At 33.2% G+C, this 25,687-nt stretch overlaps 1 protein-coding gene and 1 pseudogene across 1 annotated transcript in view; one reads left to right on the forward strand and one right to left on the reverse strand.

Annotated features, from left to right (window-relative positions):
• The window catches only part of LOC125864367 (sphinganine C4-monooxygenase 1-like), a 752,368-nt gene that overhangs the window by 196,068 nt on the left and 530,613 nt on the right, over positions 1 to 25,687 (reverse strand). The window lies entirely within an intron of this gene.
• Positions 2,821 to 23,521, forward strand: LOC125858010 (adenylate isopentenyltransferase 5, chloroplastic-like; annotated as a pseudogene).

A 25,687-nucleotide genomic window follows, 5' to 3' on the forward strand; every position in this document is an offset into this window, starting at 1 on the left:
CTTATCCTAAAAGATATGATTTTTTTTTAATATTTGGTATATACCAATTCATAAGTTCATAATCACATTTTTACTATAATTGCCCAGTTATATGCGATCTCCAAACAATGTACATTTGTTAAGTTTATCCTAAAATTATTTACTTGTCATTACCAAAATTCAAGTTGACATATCTATACATTTTTCAAAAGTCATTCATTTTATCCTAAAAGATATCAATATATCTGAATATGGTATGATAATTAATAAGTCCACAAACACATTTCACAATAATAGCTCAATGCAATCTCTTTCATAACCACCATCAAGAAAAATATATTATTTGACATAGTTTATTACATCTCAAGCAAGGTTTCTACTTATTAACCTTATATTTATAAGATTTTTTAATGTATGAGTGTACGTATGAGTGTATGCATGAGTGGTTTTCATGAGATTATTTACTATTTTAAACTAATTAATATTATAATTTTATTTTATGTGTTGCTAAAATGAATACTTTCATCATCAACAACAACAAGTTCAACAAGAAGAAAGTGGTGTTCATAATGGGAGCAACAGGAACGGGAAAATCTCGTCTCTCTATTGACCTTGAAATCATGACCAACAAGATCACACACGCTGAGAAACAAGGTGTACGACACTATTTGATAGGTATACATATTTGAAAAAGATATTTTTTTGTGATTCCTTTATTTTAATGTGAAGATTAATCGACAATTATTTTGTTTCACAATTTTTTAGGTGAAATTGAGCCAGATTCCAACTTCACGGCTGAAGATTTTTGTCTGAACTCCATTGACTACATAGAAAAAAATTTGAAGACTCAATGTGTTCCAATTATTGTTGTAGGTCAAATTCATTTATTGAAAAACTTGTGGAAGACCCTGTATTCATGTTCAAACATAAGTATGACAATTTCTTTATTTGGATTGCTGAAGAGCAATCAGTCTTGAACCGTGGAGTTGACACGAGGGTTGATGAAATAGTCAATGCAGGTAGTTTTTGTAGTTATTTTATATATGAATCAAAATATAATAATGACTCTAACTAAAACTTTTCTTATATAGTTTTCTTAATAATACTTTTGGTTTTCAAATATATGTTCACCTAAATAAAACTATTCTTAAATTTATGTTGCCTGAAGGGCTGGTGGATGAGGTGCGGCAAATTTTCATTCCAGATGTAGATTACACCAAAGTAATCCAATGGTCCATTGGTGTCTCTCAAATGGCCAAATATTTAAGGGAAGAAAAAAATATAGACGGAGATGATGATTCAAAGAAGATGATTCTTCAAGCTTCAATTTCAAGTAATAAGCGTAATACTCAGAAATTAATTTGTAACCAACTTGACAAGATTGAACAATTAATAAATGAGAGAATGTGGTCGGTGCATCATATTATTGCTACTGACGTTTTCAAGAAGATAGAAAAGAAGTTGTTGACGAAGCATGGAGGAATACTGTTTTGCAAGCATTCCCAGATATTGTGGAAAGATTTCTCAAAAATGATGATCACAATATTAATATTGAGTGTACATAAACTATCATTATCTCCTTCTTGTGTTATTTTTTCTCTTGGTCTCGTTAATTTTTGTCTTATTTTGTACAGTTTGTATCAAACTACAATTTTATATACTATTCTTATTTGTAAAATCATTGTTATTTATAGAATATATATTTAAGCTTTAAAAAAAATATTTATTTTAAGGTCCGATCCAAGCCCAAGCGCCAAGTCCAAGTCCAAGTCCAAGTCCAAGTCTTTGATATTTACTATATATTACTATAAATACGTACTTACACAATAACATGATATCATTCTTAATGTCAAGATAATAGAGTGAAAAAATAAATGACTATAAATGTTTGGGAAGATTTTAACCTTAAAGAATTTTAAAGAATAACATTGTTAACTTCAAATTTAAAGTTGTTGCACAAACAAAGAAGAGAAAATAATAAATTTGCAATCTATCGCTAAGGATCATTTAAGGAAATATATTCTACCTAACTCAATCACAATGATGGATGCTTCATTCAATAAAACAATTATCTATTATTACAGGCTGCACAAGTAAATATAAATAATTGTAATTGAAATAGTTATCGATAATTGTTCCTTCCCTTCTAATTGAATTAGACATAGCACTTATGACGTGTGATTAAATAGTGTTTGAATAGACGCATTATCACGTTAATTGTTCCTTCCCTTCATCCTAAAATTATTTAGGCCTAATCACCCAAATTCAAGCTGACGTATCTGTAGGTTTTTTACAAGAATTACTCTTATCCAACAAGATATGATTTTTTTTAAATTTTGGTATAAACCAATTCATAATATCATAAATCACATTTTTACTATAATTGCCTAGTTATATGCGATCTCCAAACAATGTACATTCGTTATGTTTATCCTAAAATTATTTACTTGTCATTACCAAAATTCGAGTTGACATATCTATACATTTTTTTAAAAGTCCTTGATCTTATCCTAAAAGATATCAGTATTTCTGAATATGGTATGATAATTAATAATTCCACAAATACATTTTACTATTAATGCTCAATGCAATCTCTTTCATAACCACCATCAAGAAATATATATTATTTGAAATAGTTTCTTACATCTCAAGCAAGGTTTCTACTTACTAACCTTATATTTATAAGATTTTTTAAAGTATGAGTGTATGCATGTGTGGTTTTCATGAGATTATTTACTATTTTAAACTAATTATTATTATATTTTTTTTTCATGTGTAGCTAAAATGAATACTTTCATCATCAACAACAACAAGTTCAACAAGAAGAAAATGGTGTTCATAATGGGAGTAAGAGGAACGGGAAAATCTCGTCTCTCTGTTGACCTTGCCACCCATTTTCAAGGAGAAATAATCAACTCGGATAAAATGCAAGTTTATAAGGGACTTGAAATCGTGACCAACAAGATCACACACGCTGAGAAACTAGGTGTACGACACTATTTGCTAGGTATACATATTTGAAAAAGACATTTTTTGTGATTCCTTTATTTTAATGTGAATATTAATTGACAATTATTTTGTTTCACAATTTTTTAGGTGAAATTGAGCCAGATTCCAACTTCACCGCCGAAGATTTCTGTCTGAAGTCCATTGACTACGGAGAAAATTGTTTGAAGATTAAATGTGTTCCAATTATTGTTGGAGGGTCAAATTCGTTTATTGAAAAACTCGTGGAAAACCCTGTATTCATGTTCAAACATAAGTATGACAATTGCTTAATTTGGATTGATGTAGAGAAATCAGTCTTGAACCGTAGAGTTGACACGAGGATTGATGAAATGGTCAATGCAGGTAGTTTTTGTAGTTATTTTATATATGGATCAAAATATAATATTGTCTCTAAGTAAAACTTTTCTTATATAGTTTTCTTAATAATACTTTTGGTTTTCAAATATATGTTCACCTAAATAAAACTATTCTTAAATTTATGTTGCATGCAGGGCTGGTGGATGAGGTGCGTCAGATTTTCATTCCAGATGCAGATTACAAAAAAGGAATCCAACGGTCCATTGGTGTCCCTGAAATGGCCAAGTATTTAAGGGAAGAAAAAAATATAGATGGAGATGATGAATCAAAGAAGATGATTCTTCAAGCTTCAATTTCAAGTATCAAGCGTAATACTCGTATATTAATTTGTGACCAACTTGACAAGATTCAGCGATTAATAAATGAGAAAATGTGGTGGGTGCATCATATTATTGCTACTGACGTTTTCAAAGAAGATAGAAAAGAAGTTGTTAACGAAGCATGGAGGAATACTGTTTTGCTACCACACCTTGATATTGTGGAAAGATTTCTCAATAATGATGATCACAATATTAGTATTAAGTGTACATAAACTATCATTATCTCTATCTTGTGTTATTTTTTCTCTTGGTCACTTTAATTTTTGACCTATTTTGTACAATTTGTATCAGACTACAGATAAATGTACTATTCTTGTTTGTAAAGTCATTGTTATTTATAGAGTATATATTTAAGCTTTATAAAAATATTTTTTTTAAGGTCCGATCCAAGCCCAAGCGCCGTGTGCAAGTCCAAGTCCAAGTCATTGATATTTAATATATAGTAATATAAATACGTAGTTACACAATAACATGAGATTATTCTTAATGTCTAGATAATCGAGTGCAAAAATAAATGCCTATAAATGTTTGGGAAGATTCTAACCTTAAAGAATTTTAAAGAATAACATTCTTAACTCCAAATTTAAAGTTGTTGCATAGACAAAGAAGAGAAAATAATAAATTTGCAATCTATCGGTAAGGATCATTTGTAATTGAAGTAGTTATCCATAAGTGTTCCTTCCCTTCTAATTGAATTAGACTTAGCACTTATGACGTGTTGTTAAATAGTGTATGAATTGACGCATTATCACTTGAATGCATTCCTTCAAAAATATTATTGAGTTCTTTTTACAATCCTTTTGAAATCCATAATTTCGTCAATCTTGTATGTGATCTCATAACATTGTGCATCTAGAAACTTCATCCTAAAATTATTTAGGCCTAATCACCCAAATTCAAGCTAACGTATCTGTAGGTTTTTTACAAGAATTATTCTTATCCTAAAAGATATGATTTTTTAAAAAAAATTTGGTATCTACCAATTCATAAGTTCATAATCACATTTTTACTATAATTGCCCTGTTATATGGTATCTCCAAACAATGTACATTTGTTATATTTATCCTAAAATTAATTACTTGTCATTACCAAAATTCAAGTTGACATATCTATACATTTTTCAAAAGTCATTGATCTTATCCTAAAAGATATCAATATTTCTGAATATGGTATGATAATTAATAAGTCCACAAATACATTTTACTATAAATGCTCAATGCAATCTCTAAATGCTCAATGCAATCTCTTTCATAACCACCATCAAGAAAAATATATTATTTTACATAGTTTATTATATCTCAAGCAAGGTTTCTACTTATTAACCTTATATTTATAAGATTTTTTATTGTATGAGTGTATGCATGAGTGGTTTTCATGAGATTATTTACTCTTTTAAACTAATTATTATTATAATTTTATTTTATGTGAGGCTAAAATGAATACTTTCATCATCAACAACAACAAGTTCAACAAGAAGAAAGTGGTGTTCATAATGGGAGCAACAGGAACGGAAAGAACTCATCACTCTGTTGACCTTGCCACCCATTTTCAAGGAGAAATAATTAACTCGGACAAAATGAAAGTGTATAAGGGACTTGAAATCGTGACCAACAAGACCACACACGCTGAGAAACAAGGTGAACGACACTATTTGCTAGGTATAGATATTTGAAAAAGACATTTTTTTGTGATTTCTTTATTTTAATGTGAATATTAATTGACAATTATTTTATTTCACAATTTTTTAGGTGAAATTGAGCCAGATTCTAACTTCACGGCCGAAGATTTCTGTCTGAAGTCCATTGTCTACGTAGAATTTTTTTTGAAGAATTAATGTTTTTCAATTATTGTTGGAGGGTCAAATTCGTTTATTGAAAAACTTGTGGAAGACCCTATATTCATGTTTAAACATAAGTATGACAATTGCTTAATTTGGATTGATGTAGAGCAATCAGCCTTGAATCGTAGAGTTGACACGAGGGTTGATGAAATGGTCAATGTAGGTAGTTTTTGTAGTTATTTTATATATGAATCAAAATATAATAATGACTCTAACTAAAACTTTTCTTATGTAGTTTTCTTAATAATACTTTTGGTTTTCAAATATATGTTCACCTAAATAAAACTATTCTTAAATTTATGTTGCATGCAGGGCTGGTGGATGAGGTGCGACAAATTTTCATTCCAGATGCAGATTACACCAAAAGGAGTCCGACGGTCCATTGGTGTCCCTGAAATGGCCAAATATTTAAGGGAAGAAAAAAATATAGACGGAGATGATGAATCAAAGAAGATGATTCTTCAAGATTCAATTTCAAGTATCAAGCGTAATACTCGTATATTAATTTGTAACCAACTTGACAAGATTCAACGATTAATAAATGAGAAAATGTGGTCGGTGCATCATATAATTGCTACTGAAGTTTTCGAAGAAGATAGAAAATAAGTTGTTGACGAAGCATGGAGGAATACTGTTTTGCAACCATGCCTAGATAATATGGAAAGATTTCTCAAAAGTGATGATCACAATATTACTATTGAGTGTACATAAACTATCGTTATCTCTATGTCGTGTAATTTTTTCTCTTGGTCACTTTAATTTTTGACCTATTTTGTACAGTTTGTATCGAACTATAGATATATATATACTATTCTTGTTTGTAAAATCATTGTTATTTATAGAGTATATATTTAAGCTTTATAAAAATATTTATTTTAAGGTTTGATCCAATCCCAAGTGCGAAGTCCAAATCTTTGATATTTAATATATATTAATATAAATACCTACTTACACAATTACATGAGATCATTCTTAATGTCAAGATAATAGAGTGAAAAAATAAATGACTATAAATGTTTGGGAAGATTCTAACCTTAAAGAATTATAAAGAATAACATTCTTAACTCCAAATTTAAAAATGTTGCATAGACAAAGAAGAGAAAATAAAAAATTTGCAATCTATCGGTAAGGATTATTTAAGGAAATATATTCTACCTAATTCAATCATGATGATGGATGCTTCATTCTATAAAACAGTTATCTATTATTATATTCTGCACAAGTAAATATAAATAATTGTAATTGAAATAGTTATCGATAATTGTTCCTTCCCTTCTAATTGAATTAGACTTAGCAATTATGACGTGCTGTTAAATAGTGTATGAATTGACGCATTATCACTCAAATGTATTCCTTTAGATATATTATTGAGTTCTTTTTACAATCCTTTTGAAATCCATATTTTCGTCAATCTTGTATGTGATCTCATAACAATGTGCATCTAGAGATTTCATCCTAAAATTATTTAAGCCTAATCACCCAAATTCAAGCTGACGTATCTGTAGGTTTTTTACAAGAATTATTCTTATCCTAAAAGATATGATTTTAAAAAAAAATTTGGTATATACCAATTCATAAGTTCATAATCACATTTTTACTATAATTGCCCAGTTTTATGCGATCTCCAAACAATGTACATTTGTTAAGTTTATCCTAAAATTATTTACTTGTCATTACCAAAATTCAAGTTGCATATCTATACATTTTTCAAAAGTCATTGATCTTATCCTAAAAGATATCAGTATTTCTGAATATGGTATGATAATTAATAAGTCTACAAATACATTTTACTATAAATGCTCAATGCAATCTCTTTCATCACCACCATCAAGAAAAATATATTATTTTACATAGTTTATTACATATGAAGCAATGTTTCTACTTATTAACCTTATATTTATAAGATTTTTTAATGTATGAGTGTATGCATGAGTGGTTTTCATGAGAATTATTATTATAATTTTATTTTATGTGTAGCTAAAATGAATACTTTCATCATCAGCAACAACAAGTTCAATAAGAAGAAAGTGGTGTTCATAATGGGAGCAACTGGAACGGGAAAATCTCGTCTCTCTGTTGACCTTGCCACCCATTTTCGAGGAGAAATAATCAACTCGGACAAAATGCAAGTGTATAAGGGACTTGAAATCGTGACCAACAAGATCACACACACTGAGATACAAGGTGTACGACACTATTTGCTAGGTATACATATTTGAAAAAGATATTTTTTTTGTGATTCCTTTATTTTAATGTGAATATTAATTGACAATTATTTTGTTTCACAATTTGTTAGGTGAAATTGTGCCAGATTCCAACTTCACTTCCCAAGATTTATGTCTGAAGTCCATTGACTACATAGAAAATATTTTGAAGACTCAATGTGTTCCAATTATTGTTGGAGGGTCAATTTCGTTTATTGAAAAACTTGTGGATGTCACGTCCCAAAAATGGATGTGATGGCACTCGTCTTATCCCACCAAGACAAGTCTGCCTAAAACTCAATCATAACAATAAAATGCGGAAATTTTGTAATCAACTCAAAAATACCCCAAAAATCTGATTGTCACGTGTACAAGCCTCTGAAGTATTACAATTGATTCAAAAGAAAACACAAGTCTAAAATGACATTGTTTCTAGAATAGAACAAGATCATAAATAAGAGTAAGAAGGTCCGCTGAAATGACAAGCATCTACCTCACAAATCTCCACAAGAAGCCTTGGAAAAGAAGAGAATGACAAGTACCACAAAAATCCAGGCTCGTAACCTACAAAAATTTGTAGAAGCAAGGGGTGAGTACCGAACCTCACAGTACTCAGCAAGTAAACCTCTAAACACGAGCTAAGGGGATAGAATACGAGTACTCCTTACACCCCAACCGAACCTTCACAACTACAATCTGTATACAACCAGCCCAACCTAACAGTTCACAATTTACAAGCACATATCTCAACAACAATATTCTAACAATCATATATTCTCAACAACAAGCTCAATATTCATCAATTACAACCTCCACAACTACAACCTGCTTAAAACCAACCCAACATAACAATTCACAATTTATAAAGCACATAGGTCAACACAACAATCTAACAATTTCATATACTCAACAACAACAACAGTTTCATTTCCTCAACAACAACACTCTAACAATTGCATATCTTCAACAACAAGTTCAATATTCATGAGTCACAAGTTCCACAGAAAGGCACTCACAAGATCAGCAACACACAAGATCAAGTTCACTAATCATAAAGAAGTGCAATGCAATGAAATGCAATGTCAAGTATAGTCATGCATGTCTGACCTAATGATACACACCCGCTGTCTCTCAGTCCGGGACCCATGGGGGACATATCTGTCCATGCATCCATTGCGGCGTGCGATACGACCCTCGATAATAGTAACCATCGCGGCGCACGATACGTCCCTCGAGATATAGTATACGTCACGACACGCGACACGTCCCTCGAAACATAGTATCCATCGTGGCGCGCGATATGTCCCTCGAAATGGTACATCTTTTTTAGTTTCTTATTCTTTCTCAATGCACATATCACTTGTCACAACTATGTCTCAGAACAATGCAAATGACATGTTCACATAAATAATGAAGAGATGACCATTTTCATAACATTGCACAATTCACAACAACACAATCAGGATACAACATCAACAATGATTCAACAAGGCTTTCAAACAATTCTCAACACATTACTCAAACAATTGATCACATTGCCTTTTATTATCCCTTTTTTCATCATTAGAAATAATAAATGTGGACAAGTCAACCCATCACCAAGTCTCATTACCCTAAACACATATTACAAGGAAATACACGAATTACATACACTTAACAAGGTTTAGAAATTCACTTGCCTCAATTAGTCGAACAATCACTCCGTGACTTGAGCCTTTCTCTTTCGTTAGAGTTCCAAATATATACAATCTATTCAAATAAATAATGACAATAAGCTTCCAAAACTAACAACATTCATATTACTATAGGTCTAATCTAGACCCAAAAACATCACTCAAATCTACAATCAAATACCAATACTATTAAAACTTGATTTATGAGTTAAAAGAACCCTAAAATTAGTGACGAACTCATAGCTTAAGTCGCTAACCGAAACCACCATTCATCCATATTCCAAACATTATCCCATAATTATTAATCATTACCCAATCACAACTTATTCTAGAATTATCAAAATTTACAACCCGTAAATAGATTTGTTATTTAGATTTTAAGAGCCAAAATGGCAACCACTAATTATCGTTTTATATATAACCAAATAGATATATAATATTATTATATATTAATATATAGGTGCAACAATTAATGAAAGGATAGCAAATCAATTAATGCAGGCAGAATTTGAAAACATCAGTTGAATTTTCCTTACGTGAAGCAGTTTGCCTTCTCTTGATCCGTGTTCACGCCGCACGCAGGTTAGTTTTCTGCTCCTCCTCTTTTTCTTTTTTTTTCTTTTTTTTTGGTAAATTAACTATGTATTAACAATAATAATTTCCTACTAACCTATTTTAATATTTCAGGATTGCCCCATTATTTTTAACAATAAACAAATCACCCGCAAATTAATTAAGTATAGTTAAATGACTATTCAAAATTATCAAAAATGACCTTTCAGGCCCGGGTCATTACATTATCCACCACTAAAATCATGTTCGTCGTCGAACATAAGGAAAAAGAAGGAAGAATAACTGATGTTTCCAAAAGTCTAAGTTATGACCTACCAGTCGGTGTTCATCTCGCTAAGTGAGCTCCTCCTTAAGGCCATTCCATCAAGATCAACTATTAAGAACTAAACTTTCAAATCAAACTTTAGAAGATCTATAAATAGGAGTGATAATCAAGACACATACTAACCCATGAACTCAATCTAAACTGGAACTCATTGGACCTTAACATAGCCATCATGACAAATCTTTTCTCACATAAACAAGATAACCTTCTGAATCAATACTGATTACAACCAGAAGTGAGCCTGAATCAACCAACAAACACTCATAATGCACATACCATCACATATCTTATCACGATTCCCTTTCACAACACAATATTTTCACGAGCTTAAGTTATAAAAATCTTATCTTTAGACACTGGGTACTCATCAAGGGAGAATCAAACTTATCTAATCCAAAGAAGAAAATGGTTAAGTAAACACCCAACAAGCGATACACTCAAAATGCAAAACCTCTAACAACAGTCTTAGACAAGTGTAATTCTTCATAGTAGCTATTAGATAGGTTCTCATAAGCAAGGTTGTGTGTGTAGAATCACTAGTATACTTCAACTATCTCAAACAACACCAAATCTGCCATAACTGAAATGACCAAGTCTACCCAAGATGCCACCCTACTAAGAGGACAAACATAGGATCGGTACACTCGATCCACCACTAGGAATTCACCCATAGATATGATAAAAAACGCGTGGGTATAGACAAGGAATCACACTCCAAATCATATCCAAAACGAAGTAGATGGTCACATAAGAATATACAGAACCAAGGTCGAATAACACTAGATACTCCTTCCATAGTGCCCATATCTCTATCTCTTTGATTTTCTAGCTACCCACAATCCACCACTTTGGTCCCCATTACAATCATACCCATGCTCAATTTATTAGGCCCAACATACTCTTTACATCATTCCATTGAAGCCCACACTCTTAGTACTAATAACCATTATAATCACCCCAACTATCTACCTTACTCTCAAACCATCACTAGTATCAAAATCTTCTTAGAAAATACATTGTCGCCTCCAAAAATTTCAAAATACGGCTCCCTCTCTTTTCATTTAAGAATTTCATGACAAATACATGTCACACCCAAGACTAATAACAATAACTCCAAATCTAATAGTACTTTACCACCGAGATACAACAATTGAATCACACTCAATGTCAACTCCACATAATTTTTTTTAGATACCAAATTTCAATTAATATTCAAAACCATCATATACCTCATACTAACACTTACAAAATTCTTGGCCACTCAAATAATTCAGTGTACTATAAGTTCATAATTTCTACGCACCATCAAATGCCTATGTAACACATCCTAAAGTCTGTAGAATCCCATTAACAAAGTACGTAGTTTCAATCCCCTCGAAATCCTCATTAATCATGTAAAACTGTATGTCCACTTTTTTTAGCATCAATAAGTTACTTATCATAATTTGAACAATCTAGCTCGACATAACCACATATAATCTTCCACACATCATTGCTTGTCAACCAAACAAAACTTAATCTTTAGAAAAGCTGATGATAATTCATAGTAAGTCTGTACCGAACTAGTTCATATCTCACAGTCATATCTAAACTCATAGGCAAAAATTAATAAATCTTTCAACTACAAACCAAGGGTTTATACAAGAGGTCATATTCCTTCACTTTTCTTAAATTATTTTCATGACACAAATTTCAAATACCTTGAACTCTTCAATACACCATACTCTTTCTCCTTTGGCTGACTTGCTTACCAATCTTATCCTTTGACCAACAACCCATGATATTTCTACCTTATCCTCTAAGCCAAAACATTACGTGAAACCCCCCTTATGTATATCAATCAAAAGTAATCAATTTTACGACTCAAATTATGCACAAGTCCTTCTAAGTGCTTCATACTCAATGCGATCGATCATTTCTTACCTTACCAATCCCTACCTTGACAAAGCACACTACCACAAACCTAAACTCACAATAAAAACCTTGAGTTTTGAATCCAAATGTGTAACCCAATCCCTTTATCTATCAACATTAACTCATACCTTGATTTTTATGAATTCACGTATCTTAGCTTATCATTGATCGCCTCTCTATCGACATTATCATATCTTTCGTTAAAATTAAATTGTACCAGTTACCAAACTCAAAATCGTAAAAGAACTTATCACCATACTTGAGTCAATCATGTGTAGACTTCTTTCTCAAAACTTACCAAATTATTATTATTCAATCTGATGAACATGTGACACTATTACCATAATAAGAGCAAAATATATAGAACCACGCATCTCTAAAGATATATCTTTGTCCTTTGCAATTAGAGTAAATACCTTTGTTCTTGGTTACCTCTTTCCAATGACTAAAATACATCCCACTAATTCTTTTCATTTGTGACTCTAGTTCATTTCAATTCTATTCGAGTGGTGTCTCAGCACCTCCTATAACTTTCCACGATCCCACGCTACTCATCAAATAGTAGCAAGCCATCACATTAGGTACTCGCAAGTCGTCATTACCATACAAAAATTTGTTAATCAATAATCCTTATCATATAGTTGCATCTCAATCAAAATCCATCACAAACTCTTATTACCATTATCCTCGGTTAGCCCTTGTCATCATCATGAAGTCACCCGTGTCATTGACATGACATCTCAAACCCAGCTATACCAATCAAATCCAAAGGACTAACACACTTTTATATGCCCTTTTTACTAAAATTTTCAATTACCTTCACGCAAGTATACTCGTTGGGACTTTTTTTACCCATACGCTTGTCATCCAAATATCGATCCACTTTCATGGAGCCTACGATGAAATCACTACTCATTAAAATCCTTGAGATACACTTCACAACCTAAACATATCAATAATTTACCAAAGATACACAACTAAAAGCTTCCTTATAAATAATGTTTAACTCATTTCTCCGTAGTATCAAACTTGTTGGATGCTTAAATATGAATGCAACATCGAATTTCATTATACGAGCATGTGGTATAACTAATAACTCCTTAAGTAGGTAGTATTCACGCTTAAAAATTGATGTATCCATTTCCATACACCACTAGTACCACATCGTTAAAGTTCATTAGATCCACCACTAGAACACATCATACCTATTGAGCAAATCGTACCCAAATAGCCCACACATTTCTATCCATTGGATAAATTCAAAACATTATCAAATTCATTACATCTCTATCCCAAGATATATGCATTCTTTCTTACATCAGGTTCATAGCAGAAGTAACACATTTCATAACTCTAACCAAGTAAGCATCAATACTACTGTACTAGTCATATAATGATCCTATTGATATACATTCAATCTATGAAAGATTCTAACCTCAATTGGTGCAACATCATTCTCATCATTTGCTAAGCAATCCATACATGTTATAACAACCATACCAACTGTATTTTCCATGTTACATTGTTCATCATTCCACTTTTAATTGTCAAACCACTCCAGATATTTCCTATACCACACAAATATTAATCCCACTACTAGATGACTAGCTTAAAAATAAATATCAGACGCTCATGAAGTCCCTTAAACCATTGTTCAACCTAATCATCCAAATATCCTCAAAATGTTTCATCAAGTCATCACCTAAATCAATCTTTTCGAATCATTGAACATTCCAAATCTCACAACACATCTTTCTCATAAGTCTATGACTTCCACATTTGTAACAAATCTAACATCCAAGACATATTGTCACGACCCGATTTATCAAGTCATGAAGGCACCTACTATAACCCACCAACAGGTAAGCCAACCCGTAACCCGGAACCACAAGTAATGGGTATGAGGGTAGAAATTAAACAAGAGTAGGAAAATAACAATATAAACAGACGGAAGCAACCCAAAACATATATACAAATAAAGATCCCTCCCAGAACCTGGAAGTCACCAGTACATAGCTACTACAAAATGAGTACAAGTCCCAAAACTGGACAACAGAGACTGGATTGTCTCGAAAAGAAAAATGCAAGTCTATATATACAGATGGAGACTGAAATAGTACAAAACGTTGTGTGCTCACCCCCGTCTCCGGATAAGTCTACTCCAAGCTCGATCAACGCTGGCTACTAGTGCTCGGACCTGCATCACAAAATAGATGCAGAGCGTAGCATGAGTACCAACACACCAGGTACCCAGTAGGCATCATAGGCCGACTGAGCAAAATAAGCAAAAGTAAACTGAAATGCGAATAAAGGGTCACAATCAAAGGCAAAAGAGTAGTAAATGGGGGGTATGCACACGAGCGTACAGGCAACAAAGACAAGTAATCTAACTAACTCCGCCGGGCTCCCATAAACCCGACGGGTACGCTCGTGCACAATAAAAGAAACCACCTGCACGGACCCCCATAAGCCCGGCAGATGCACCGACAGATGCACCGACAGTTAAAGTAAAATAATGGAGCTAGAAGGTCTATCACAATATTACCAATTTCCGAACTTTTCACTGAACCATTCCCAATCATATTCCAGGATCTCATTACGTTCTGGACTTTAATCGGAATCTCTCCAACCTCCAAAACCTCAACCTACATATGAGAGTAATCAAGACTAAACTGATGTTTTAGTGAGGAATTGGGAATACACCACGTGCAAGCTGGACCACAGACTCGAATCGGGTACTATAGCTAATGAGTTAACCTATATGGGCTGGACCTCAGACTCGAACCGGGTGCTGTAGCCAAAGGTCGGGCACGGGTGGGCTGGACCACGGACTCTAACCGGGTACTGTAGCCGAAACCAGATCACAGGTAAGCTGGACCACGGACTCTAACTGGGTACTGTAGCTAAGCCTGGACATAAGTAAGCTGGACCACGGACTCTAATCGGGTACTGTAGCTAAAACCAGATCACAGGTAAGCTGGACCACGGACTCTAACCGGGTACTGTAGCTAACAGAAAAGCAGGGCATTATGGATACAAGGTCATAAGCTGAGTTACCGACTATCAGACTCGAGTCTGCTATATCAGTTAACAAGGAATTGACCGTCCGAAACGACGTCGGAAAAAGTTCTACTGCCCAACGACATCCGAAATCTCGCAAGTCTATGGCAACACTAGTCTAAGCCTAGACTAAGGCCAAACATACTTCAAATCAATATTATCATATACACCACAAGGTATAAATGTTCAATAATATCAAGAGACATGCTGTCATAATCCAACACTTTCCCGAAATAAGGTCTAAGGCAGGAATTATAGAAATTTAGCATGCTCAACACCTAAACCCCTCCATACTCAAGCAAATCAATAAACAAATGCCTAAACATGCTCAATCTCACGAGAGAAAGCCATAGCCTACCTGAAAGCCGATCACGCGTGCTCCAACTCACGGTACCGGAGCTTTTCCCCTCCGAACGGTCTCCAAATGCTTCCCCACTAACAAAAGGTTAATCGCCTCGTCATTACGAATATATTGACACTAAAATTATATTTTTCAGAGACGGACCCAAAATCGGGTCAAAAACGGGATTGTGGGGCCCACAATTGGAATCTCGAAAACGAATCCGTGAAAACGTCCCAAATACCTTACTAAACTAATACCCCAAAATTTAGCACAAACAGATGCTTAAAACACCACAAATCAGCCACAACAATTAAAATGGGCAGCCCCTTGATCACCAATTTCTGGAAAAACGAGACCCTTTCAACCCAAACAAATTATACCACGACGATTCTTGCGAAAAACTCTACAAGTTAGCCTCAAGAATTACTCAAAACGGACCTAAGATGATCAAGATCTCACATTTCAAAATTCAGCAACAATTCAATCCGAACATCACCCTAGCAGTGGCTAAAATTGATTTCTTACCTCAAACGAAGCCTCCCGTCGCGTTTCTGAGAGCACCTCTAGATTCCCCACGAAATTCTCTTCAAGTTAGCCTTTTGAAGCACCTAATTTGGACTCAAAATGAAGGAGAAATCTTATGTTGAAGTTGAGGGAAAAAAATGGACGAAAATCGTCCTAAAATCTGGAAATTTCCAGATTTCCACTCTGCTGCCACGTGGCATCGCGTGGCTCTGCCACGTCACCGCCGCGTTAAAATTCTACAACCCTTCAAACTTAAATTTCGATGTTCCGGACTCGTTCGGAGTCGAAAAAATACAAATCATATATGGAATCTGATTGGAAACGATATTTTGGACTCAACGGTGAAGGCGGAATTTCCATTTGGAGATCGCTTCGATGAAAAGTGGGTCCCACACCCAGTATCGTTTTGAGCTAGATTCCACAACTACCATCTAAAGCCTCGGGAAGTGAACAAAGGGTTGTTCTAGACAAAAATCGACATTCCGAAGCTAACCTAGCTGTCAGAATTTTCATCTGAGCACGACTTCCAAGAAGGTTGACCAAAGTCAATTTTTCAAGTTATAAAAATCTCCAAAACAGGGAAACGGGCCTAAAACCCAAACAAAGAATCAGGCGACCGAACAGTCAGTGCCAGCAAGTCATAAATGACTTGGGGTCGCTACAGGAACGCTCTAAACGATGGAATGAATGCTTTAATTTAAAAATGACATGGAGGGTCATTACACATATACAACACACCAAATACTCACATGAGGAACTATGCACGAGTCATCACATAAGTGAGAGAGAATAAAATGAAGTGATAAAAATCAGAATGGACAAAGGATGCACGATAGAGATTCAAGAAGTGCAGAGTTTTCCTAAAAATCACCATAGCCTCTTGAAGATAAGTACAAACGTCTCTGTACCGATCCTTGAGACTCTACTTAGACTCGACTTGTACACACGTGAGACCTATGAACCTGGGACTCTGATACCATTTTGTCACGACCCAAAAATGGATGTGATGGCACTCGTCTTATCCCACCAAGACAAGTCAGCCTAAAACTCAATTATTACAATAAATTGCGAAAATTTTATAATCAACTCAAAAATACCCCCAAAATCTGGTTGTCACGTGTACATGCCTCTAAAGTATTACAATTGATTCAAAAGAAAACACAGGTCTAAAATGACATTGTTTCTAGAATAGAATAAGATCATAAATAAGAGTAAGAAGGTCCGCTGAAATGACAAGCATCTACCTCACAAACCTCCACAAAAGACCTTCGAAAAGAAGAGAATGACAAGTACCACAAAAATCCAGGCTCGTAACCTACAAAAATTTGTAGAAGCAAGAGGTGAGTACCAAACCACACGGTACTCAGCAAGTAAACTTCTAAACACGAGCTAAGGGGATAGAATATGAGTACTCCTTACACCCCAACCGAACCTTCACAACTACAATCTGTATACAACCAACCCAACCTAACAGTTCACAATTTACAAGCGCATATCTCAACAACAATATTCTAACAATCATATATTCTCAACAACAAGCTCAATATTCATCAATTACAACCTACACAACTACAACCTTCTCAAAACTAACCCAACATAACAATTCACAGTTTACAAAGCACATAACTCAACACAACACTAACAATTTCATATCCTCAACAATAACAACAGTTTCATATCCTCAACAACAACACTCTAACAATTGCATATCTTCAACAACAAGTTCAATATTCATGAGTCACAAGTTCCATGGAAAGGCACTCACAAGATCAACAACACATAAGATCAAGTTCACCAATCATAAAGAAGTGCAATGAAATGAAATGCAATGTCAAGTATAGTGATACATGCCTGACCTAATGATACACACCCGCTGTCTCTCAGTCCGGGACCCATGGGGGACATATCTGTCCATGCATTCATCGCAGCGCGTGATACGACCCTCAATAATAGTAAACATCGCGGCGCGCGATACGTCCCTCGAAATATAGTATCCATCGCGGCGCACGATACGTCCCTCGAAATGATACATCCTCTTTATTTTCTTATTCTTTCTCAATGCACATAACACTTGTCACAACTATGTCTCAGAACAATGCAAATGACATGTTCACACAAATAATGAAGAGATGACCATTTTCATAACATTACACAATTCACAATCAGGATACAACATCAACAATGATTCAATAATCCTTTCAAACAATTCTCAACACATCACACAAACAATGGATCACATTGCCTTTTATTATCCCTTTTTTCATCATTAGAATTAATAAATGTGGACAAGTCAACCCATCACTAAGTCTCATTACCCTAAACACATATTACAAGGAAATACACGAATTCTATACACTTAACAAAGGTTTAGAAATCCACTTGCCTCAAATAGTCGAACAATCACTTCGTGAATTGAGCCTTTCTCTTTCGTTGGACTTCCAAATAAATACAATCTATTCAAATAAATAATCACAATAAGCTTCCAAAACTAACAACACTCATATTACTATAGGTCTAATATAGACCCAAAAACATCTCTCAAATCTACAATCAAATACCAATATTATTAAAACTTGATTTATGAGTTAAAAGAACCCTAAAATTAGTGACAAACCCATAGGTTAAGTCGCTAACCGAAACCACCATTCATCCGTATTTCAAACATTATCCCATAATAATTAATCAGTACCCAATCACAACTTATTGTAGAATTATCAAAATTTACAACCCGTAAATAGATTTGTTGTTTTGATTTTAAGAGCCAAAATGGCAACTACTAATTATCGTTCTATATATAACCAAATAGATATATAATATTATTATATATTTATATATAGGTGCAACAATTAATGAAAGGATAGCAAAGCAATTAATGCAGGCAGAATTTGAAAGCATCAGTTGAATTTTTCTTACGTGAAGCAGTTTGCCCTCTGTTGAACCGTGTTCACACCGCACGCATGTTTGTTTTCTGCTCCTCCTCTTTTTCTTTTTTTTCGTTTGTTTCTAAATTAACTATCTATTAACAATACTAATTTTCTACTATACTATTTTAATATTTCAGGCTTGGCCCATTATTTTTAACAATAAACAAATCACCCGCAAACTAATTAACTATAGTTAAATGATTATTGAAAATTATCAAAAATGACATTTCGGGTCCGGGTCATTATAGTGGAAGACCATGTATTCATGTTGAAACATAAGTATGACAGTTTCTTTATTTGGATTGATGTAGAGCAATCGGTCTTTAACCGTAGAATTGACATGAGGGTTGATGAAATGGTCAATGCATGTAGTTTTTGTAGTTATTTTATATATGAATCAAAATATAATAATAACTCTAACTAAAACTCTTCTTATATAGTTTTCTTAATAAAAATTTTGCTTTTCAAATATATGTTTACCTAAATAAAATGGGAAAATGCATAAGTACCCCCCCAGCCTATTCCCGAAATCCCAGAGGTACACCTAACCTTTAATAAGGTCCTATTACCCCACCAAACATAATTTATCTATAATATTCTACCCCTTTTCGGCCTACGTGGCACTATCCTTGAAAAAAATCTCAACATGCGCAGGGCCCACAAGATAGTGCCACATAGGCCAGAAAGGGGTAGAATATTACATATAAAATAAGTTCGGGGGGTAATAGGACCTAAGTAAAGGTTAGGTGTGTCTCTGGGATTTCAGGTATAGGCTGGGGGGGGGTACTTATGCATTTTCCCAACTATTCTTAAATTTATGTTGGATGCAGGGCTGGTGGATCAGCTGCGCCAAATTTTCATTCCAGATGTAGATTACACCAAAGGAATCTGACGGTCCATTGGTGTCCCTCAAATGGCCAAATATTTAAGGGAAGAAAAAAATATAGACGGAGATGATGAATCAAAGAAGATGATTCTTCAAGATTCAATTTCAAGTATCAAGCGTAATACTCGTATATTAATTTGTAACCAACTTGACAAGATTCAATGATTAATAAATGAGAAAATGTGGTCGGTGCATCATATTATTGCTACTGATGTTTTCAAAGAAGATAGAAAATAAGTTGTTGACGAAGCACAGAGGAATACTGTTTTGCAACCATGCCTAGATATCGTGGAAAAATTTCTCAAAAATGATGATCACAATATTAGTATTGAGTGTACATAAACTATCATTATCTCTATCTTGTGTTATTTTTTCTCTTGGTTACCTTAATTTTTGACTTATTTTGTACAGTTTGTATCAAACTACAGATATATATACTATTCTTGTTTGTAAAATCATTGTTATTTATAGAGTATATAATTAAGCTTTATAAAAATATTTATTTTAGGGTCCGATTCAAGCCCAAGCTGCACAAGTCCAAGTCCAAATCAAAGTCTTTGATATTTAATATGTATTAATAAGTCCACAAATACATTTTACTATAAATGCTCAATGCGATCTCTTTCATAACCACCATCAAGAAAAATATATTATTTTACATAGTTTATTACATCTCAAGCAAGGTTTCTACTTATTAACCTTATATTTATAAGATTTTTTATTGTATGATTGTATGCATGAGTGGTTTTCATTAGATTATTTACTATTTTAAACTAATTATTATTATAATTTTATTTTATGTGTAGCTAAAATGAATACTTTCCTCATCAACAACAACAAGTTCAACAAGAAGAAAGTGGTGTTCATAATGGGAGCAACAGGAACGGGAAAATCTCGTCTCTCTGTTGACCTTGCCACCCATTTTCGAGGAGAAATAATCAACTCGGACAAAATGCAAGTTTATAAGGGACTTGAAATCGTGACCAACAAGATCACACACGCTGACAAACAAGGTGTACGACACTATTTGCTAGGTATACATATTTGAAGAGGACATTTTTTGTGATTCCTTTATTTTAATGTGAATATTAATTGGCAATTATTTTGTTTGACAATTTTTTAGGCGAAATTGAGCCAGATTCCAACTGCACAGCCGAAGATTTCTGTCCGAAGTCCATTGAATACATAGAAATAATTTTGAAGACTCAATGTGTTCCAATTATTGTTGGAGGGTCAAATTCGTTTATTGAAAAACTTGTGGATGACCCTGTATTCATTTTTAAACATAAGTATGATAGTTGCTTTAGTTGGATTGATGTAGAGCAATCAGCCTTGAACCGTAGAGTTGACATGAGGGTTGATGAAGTAGTCAATGCAGGTAGTTTCTATAGTTATTTTATATATGAATCAAAATATAATAATGACTCTAACTAAAACTTTCTTATATAGTTTTCTTAATAATACTTTCGGTTTTAAAATATTTGTTCACCTAAATTAAACTATTCTTAAATTTATGTTGCATGCAGGGCTGGTGGATGAGGTGCGGCAATTTTTCATTCCAGATTCGGATTATACCAAAGGAATCTGACGGTCCATTGGAGTCCCTGAAATGGCCAAATATTTAAGGGAAGAAAAAAATATAGACGGAGATGACGAATCAAAGAAGATGATTTTTGAAACTTCAATTTCGAGCATCAAGAGTAATACTCGTATATTAATTTGTAACCAACTGGACAAGATTCAACGATTAATAATTGAGAAAATGTCGTCGATGCATCAGATTATTGCTACTAACGTTTTCAAAGAAGATAGAAAAGAAGTTGTCGACGAAGCATGGAGGAATACTGTTTTGCAACCATGCCTAGATATTGTGGAAAAGATTTCTCAAAAATGATGATCACAATATTAGTATTGAGTGTAGATAAACTATCATTATCACTATCTTGTGTTATTTTTTCTCTTGGTCTCTTTAATTTTTGACCTATTTTGTACAGTTTGTATCAAACTATAGATATATATACTATTCTTGTTTGTAAAATCATTGTTATTTATAGAGTATATATTTAAGCTTTATAAAAATATTTATTTTAAGGTCCGATCCAAGCCCAAGCGTCAAGTCCGAGTCCAAATCCAAGTCTTTGATATTTAATATATATTAATATCAATACGTACTTACACAATGACATGAGATCGTTCTTAATGTCAAGATAATAGCGTGAAAAAATAAATGACTATAAATGTTTGGGAAGATTCTAACCTTAAAGAATTTTAAAGAATAACATTCTTAACTCCAAATTTAAAATTGTTGCATAGACAAAGAAGAGAAAATAATAAATTTGCAATCTATCGGTAAAGATCATTTAAGGAAATATATTCTACCTAATTCAATCACGATGATGGATGCTTCATTCAATAAAACAATTATCCATTATTAGATGCTACACAAGGAGATATAAATAATTGTAATTGAAATAGTTATCAATAATTGCTCCTTCCCTTCTAATTGAATTAGACTTAGCACTTATGACGTGTTGTTAAATAGTGTATGAATTGACGCATTGTCACTTAAATGTATTCCTTCAGAAATATTATTGAGTTCTTTTTACAATCCTTTTGAAATCCATATTTTCGTCAATCTTGTATGTGATCTCATAACAATGTGCATCTGGAAACTTCATCCTAAAATTATTTAAGCCTAATCACTCAAATTCAAGCTGACGTATCTGTAGGCTTTTTACAAGAATTATTCTTATCCTAAAAGATATGATTTATTTTTGAAAAAAATTATATATACCAGTTCATAAGTTCATAATCACATTTTTACTATAATTGCCAAGTTACATGCGATCTCCAGACAATGTACATTTGTTAAGTTTATCCTAAAATTATTTACTTGTCATTACCAAAATTCAAGTTGACATATCTATACATTTTTTAGAAGTCATTGATCTTATCCTAAAAGATATCAGTATTTCTGAATATGGTATGATAATTAATAAGTCCACAAATACATTTTACTATAAATGCTCAATGCAATCTCTTTCATAACCACCATCAAGAAAAATATATTATTTTACATAGTTTATTACATCTGAAGCTAGGTTTCTACTTATTAACCTTATATTTATAAGATTTTTTTAATGTATGAGTGTATGCATGAGTGGTTTCATTAGATTATTTACTATTTTGAACTAATTATTATTATAATTTTAGTTTATGTGTAGCTAAAATGAATACTTTAATCAACAACAATAACAAGTTCAACAGGAAGAAAGTGGTGTTCATAATGGGAGCAACAGGAACGGGAAAATCTCGTCTCTCTGTTGACCTTGCCACCCATTTTCGAGGAGAAATAATCAACTCGGACAAATGCAAGTTTATAAGGAACTTGAAATCGTGACCAACAAGATCACACACGCTGAGAAACAAGGTGTACGACACTATTTTCTAGGTATACATTTTTGAAGAGGACATTTTTTTGTTATTCCTTTATTTTAATGTGAATATTAATTGGCAATTATTTTGTTTCACAATTTTTTAGGTGAAATTGTGCCAAATTCCAACTTCACGGCCGAAGATTTCTATCTGAAGTCCATTGAATACATAGAAATAATTTTTAAGACTCAATGTGTTCCAATTATTGTTGGAGGGTCAAATTCGTTTATTGAAATACTTGTGGAAGACCCTGTATTCTTTTTTAAACATAAGTATGACAGTTGCTTTAGTTGGATTGATGTAGAGCAATCAGCCTTGAACCGTAGAGTTGACACGAGGGTTGATGAAATGGTCAATGTAGGTAGTTTCTGTAGTTATTTTATATATGAATCAAAATATAATAATAACTCTAACGAAAACTTTCTTATATATTTTTCTTAATAATACTTTCGGTTTTCAAATATATGTTCACCTAAATAAAACTATTCTCAAAATTTATGTTGCATGCAGGGCTGGTGGATGAGGTGCGGTAATTTTTCATTCCAAATTCAGATTACACCAAAGGAATCTAACGGTCCATTGGTGTCCTTGAAACGGCCAAATATTTAAGGGAAGAAAAATATATAGACGGAGATGATGAATCAAAGAAGATGATTTTTGGAACTTCAATTTCGAGCATCAAGCGTAATACTCGTATATTAATTTGTAACCAACTGGACAAGATTCAACGATTAATAAATGAGAAAATGTCGTCAATGCATCATATTATTGCTACTGACATTTTCAAAGAAGATTGGAAAGAAGTTGTTGACGAAGAATGGAGGAATACTGTTTTGCAACCATGCCTAGATATTGTGGAAAAGATTTCTCAAAAATGATGATCACAATATTAGTATTGAGTGTAGATAAACTATCATTATCTCTATCTTGTGTTATTTTTTCTCTTGGTCTCTTTAATTTTTGACCTATTTTGTATAGTTTCTATCAAACTAAATATATATATACTATTCTTGTTTGTAAAATCATTGTTATTTATAGAGTATATATTTAAGCTTTATAAAAATATTTATTTTAAGGTTCAATCCAAGCCCAAGCGTCAAGTCCAAGTCCAAATCCAAGTCTTTGATATTTAATATATATTAATAACAATACGTACTTGCACAATGACATGAGATCGTTCTTAATGTCAAGATAATAGAGTGAAAAATTAAATAACTATAAATGTTTGGGAAGATTCTAACCTTAAAGAATTTTAAAGAATAAAATTCTTAACTCCAAATTTAAATTTGTTACATAGACAATGAAGAGAAAATAATAAATTTGTAATTTATCGGTAAGGATCATTTAAGGAAATATATTCTACCTAATTCAATCATGATGATGGATGCTTCATTCAATAAAATAGTTATCTATTATTACATGTTGCACAAGGAAATATAAATAATTGTAATTGAAATAGTTATCGATAATTGTTTCTTCCCTTCTAATTGAATTAGACTTAGCACTTATGACGTGTTGTTAAATAGTGTATGAATTGACGCATTATCACTTGAATGTATTCCTTCAGAAATATTATTGAGTTCTTTTTACAATCCTTACGAAATCCATATTTTTGTCTATCTTGTATATGATCTCATAACAATGTTGTCACGACCCGATTTATCAAGTCATGATGGCACCTACTATAACCCACCAGCAGGTAAGCCAACCCGTAACCCAGAACCACAAGTAATGGGTCTGAGGGTAGAAATTAAACAAGAGTAGGCAAATAACAATATAAACAGGCGGAAGCAAACCAAAAACATATATACAAATAAAGATCCCTCCCAGAACCTGGAAGTCACTAGTACAGAGCTACTACAAAATGAGTACAAATCCCAAAACTGGACAACAGAGACTAGACTGTCTCGAAAGGAAAAAGACAAGTCTATATATACAGATGGAGACTGAAATAGTACAAAACGCCGTGTGCTCACCCCCGTCTCCGGATAAGTCTACTCCAAGCTCGATCAAAGCTGGCTACTAGTGCTCGGACCTGCATCACAAAATAGAAGCAGAGCGTAGCATGAGTACCAAAACAACAGGTACCCAGTAGGCATCATCGGCCGACTGAGCAAGATAAGCAAAAGTAAACTGAAATGCAAATAAAGGGTCACATCAAGTGCAAAGAGTAGTAAATGGGGGGTATGTACACGAGCGTACAGGCAACAAAGACAAGCAATCTAACTAACTCCGCCGGGCTCCCATAAACCCGACGGGTACGCTCGTGCACAATAAAAGAAACCACCTGCACGGACCCCCATAAGCCCGGCAGATGGAC

This window comes from Solanum stenotomum, chromosome 1 (genome assembly GCF_019186545.1).
Source record: "Solanum stenotomum isolate F172 chromosome 1, ASM1918654v1, whole genome shotgun sequence".
Classification (NCBI taxonomy): domain Eukaryota; kingdom Viridiplantae; phylum Streptophyta; class Magnoliopsida; order Solanales; family Solanaceae; genus Solanum; species Solanum stenotomum.